Source organism: Triticum aestivum, chromosome 3D, assembly GCF_018294505.1.
Source record: "Triticum aestivum cultivar Chinese Spring chromosome 3D, IWGSC CS RefSeq v2.1, whole genome shotgun sequence".
Classification (NCBI taxonomy): domain Eukaryota; kingdom Viridiplantae; phylum Streptophyta; class Magnoliopsida; order Poales; family Poaceae; genus Triticum; species Triticum aestivum.
Genome location: NC_057802.1, coordinates 107,667,380 through 107,671,153, shown reverse-complemented (window position 1 = coordinate 107,671,153; position 3,774 = coordinate 107,667,380).

Below are 3,774 nucleotides of genomic sequence, written 5' to 3'. Positions count from 1 at the left end.
AAATATTAATTAGGGATGCCTTGGGCACCCCCAAGCTTGATCTAGTGTGCCTCCTTAATTCTTTTTATATCACGATTTCCCTAAATCTTACAAACTTCATCCACACAAAACTCAACAAGAACTCGCGAGATAAGTTAGTATAAATCCATGCAAAACCTTATCATTCTCTACTGTAGAAAATCACTAAAATTATTATTTGATATTGCATACTAAATGCCTCTGCATATTTAATACTCCTATCCTCAAATAGAATCATTAAACAAGTAAGCATATGCAAACAATGCAAACATAACAACAATCTGTCTAAACAGAACAGTCTTTAAAGAATGCAAGAGGAATCATACTTCCCTAACTCCAAAAATTCTGAAAAATTACCACACTGTAGAAAATTTGTTGTTACTCATCGTGTAAAAATTTCAAGATTTTATCATGTTCTGACTATTCACAAATATTCAGACAATGATAGAAAACGTTCTGTTTTCAAAACAGCAACATATAGACTTGCAAAATAAGCACGGTAAAGGCTACACTTGACCTTTTTATTGAACTAAAAGATGCAAAACATTACTCTAAATAATAGCAAATAAATCCTAATAAAATAAAATGACGCCAAGCAAAACACATATCATGTGGTGAATAAAAATATAGCCTCAAGTAAATTTACCGATGGATTGAAGACGAAACAGGGGATGCCATCCGGGGCATCCCCAAGCTTAATGCTTGGTTGTCCTTGAATATTACCTTGGGGTGCCTTGGGAATCCCCAAGCTTAGGCTCTTGCCACTCCTTATTCCATAGTCCATCGAAACTTCACCCAAAACTTGAAAACTACACAACACAAAACTCAACAGAAAACTCGTAAGCTCCGTTAGTATAATAAAGCAAATCACCACTTAGGTACTGTTGTGAACTCATTCCAATTTTATATTGCACTGCGTTTGGATGTCTGTAATGAGGCCCTGAATTGGATTTGGCCTTCCCAAATTTCCATTTCAGCTGTTTGGCATGCACGCGGAAACTGCGGTCTGAAATAAAATGAATACAACACCGAAATCTCTTACACGCGTTGCACCCTCCCAGGTTTCCGAGCTCCGCCCCTCCGATTTGGCTGGAAATGTCCATCCAGCAAAACATAACTGTTTGGTCTTTGTTTCTTCCCCGGCTCGACCAAGGACGACAGCAGGCCCCCGAGTGACGTGAGAGGAGTGACGCCCAGGGAAGGACCCCTGACGGCGGCGCCCAGGGAAGCCCCCCGACGGCGGCCCCCAGTCCTTGTGCGGCCCTCCGGCACCTGAAACCCCACCACCTCAGTTCATTCCCCTCCTCCAATGGATGTCTTATCTCCCCCTTCAATTCATATCTAGGCGTGGAGTTGAAGTGGCCATCCGCCAGGCCTCACAAGCCATAGCTGACGCCGGCGGCGGCGCTGCCGATCCCGTCGTCGCCGCCTCCATCTCCACCCGCGCGCGCTGGTGACCTTCTGATCTCTCGTGGTTCTGTCCCTTGTCTGTTTCTTCTTTGCTGCTAGTTACGAGTTGCCAAAATATTGCAGTATTGCTCACCTCCTCTCAATCCAGACATTTCTGTTGTCATCACTAGCTGGGTTCACTAGTTCATCGGTTGGCAGTCAAATGCACATTACGCAGCCATATTCTGTCAACTTCAGGAACATATTTCATGGTGCTTGCTCTCTTATGACACTGCAGGAAATTTGTCTATTTCATATAATCATCCAGTCAGACGAAATTGAGTTTCCCTTCGCATATTGCTAAATGAGATTAGTAACAAGAGGATTGACTGTTAATTTTTGATGGGTGGATTGATTCTTAATTATGTGTGTAGTGTGGAACTTATGTCTCTACTTTGGCTGATTGCTTTTCAGAAGAAGAGAGGGAGGCCAGCAGGAGCATACTGTCAGCAAGAGCCAGCGAGATAAGATGATCATCGACAATCCGTCTTACTTGACAGCGAGACAGACATGGACGTTGTTTATTGTCACATATTGTATAAATTTTGATTTGATGCATATAGAACAGGGCATTATGCAATTCCATATTTTTTCATCCAAACAAGATTTGGTATTGAAACCTCACTGGGATTCCATGGGCCAATTCCATGACATCCAAACAAGTGAAATCGTATTCATGCCCATTACAGTTTCCCCACTGAATTGGTATTGAAACCAATTCAATACGGAGTCCTCCAATACAGACATCCAAATGCAGCGTTGGTGTTATATCTATTGTATTCCAATTTCTCCATGGTTCATGTCCTCCGATACTACCCATAGATTCATCAAAATAAGCAAACAACACAATGAAAACAGAATATGTCAAAAACAGAATAGTCTGTAGTAATTTGGAAACTTCATATACTTCTGTAACTCCAAAAATTCTGAAAAATTAGGACAATCTAGGGAATTTGTATATCAATCTTGTGTGAAAAATTCAGATCAAAAGCACGTTCCAGTGAATTTTCAAAATTCCCGGACTGAGAGCAAAAGTTTCTGTTTTTTCACAAAATCAAGTCAACTATCACCATAGACCATCCCAAAGGTCTTACTTGGCTCAAACACTAACCAAAACACTAAAACACAATTACTACAGAAGTAATATTGTGTATTTATTGAAAAATAGAAGAAAAAACAAGAAACACAAAATAAAATTAGGTTGCCTCCCAACAAGCGCTATTGTTTAACGCCCCTAGCTAGGCATGATGATTTCAATGATGCTCACATAAAAGATAAGAATTGAAACATAATGGGAGCATCATGAAGCATATGACTAGCACATTTAAGTCTAACCCACTTCGTATGCATAGGTATTTTTTGAGCAAACAAATTATGGGAACAAGAATCAACTAGCATAAGAAGGCAAAACAAGCATAACTTCAAGGTTTTCAACACATATAGAGGAAACTTGGTATTATTGCAACTCCTACAAGCATATATTCCTCCCTCATAATAATTTTCAGTAGCATCATGAATGAATTCAACAATATAACCATCACATAAAGCATTATTCTCATGATGCACAAGCATATAAATTTTACTACTCTCCACATAAGCAAAATTCTTCTAATTCGGAATAGTGGGAGCAAACTCAACAAAATAACTATCATGTGAGGCATAATCCAATTGAAAATTAAAATCATGATGACAACTTTCATGGTTATCATTATTCTTTATAGCATACATGTCATCACAATAATCATCATAGATAGCAACTTTGTTGTCATAATAAGTTGGAACCTCTTGCAAAATAGTGGATTCATCACTAAATAAAGTCATGACCTCTCCAAATCCACTTTAATAAATATTATAAGATTCAAAACCCTCCAAAATAGTGGGATCATTACCAAGAGCCGACACTCTTCCAAACCCACTTTCATCGATATAATCATCATAAATAGGAGGCATGCTATCATCATAATAAATTTGCTCATGAAAACTTGGGGGACAAAAAATATCATCTTCATCAAACATAGCATCCCCAAGCTTATGGCTTTGCATATCATTAGCATCATGGATATTCAATAAATTCATACTAACAACATTGCAATCATGCTCATCATTCAAAGATTTTATGCCAAACATTTTATGATCGTCTTCTTCTAACACATGAGCACAATTTTCCTTTCCATCATTTTCACGAAAGACATTAAAAAGATGAAGCATATGAGGCAAACTCAATTCCATTTTTTTGTAGTTTTCTTTTATAGACTAAACTAGTGATAAAACAAGAAACTAAAAGATTTGATTGCAAGATCTAAAGAT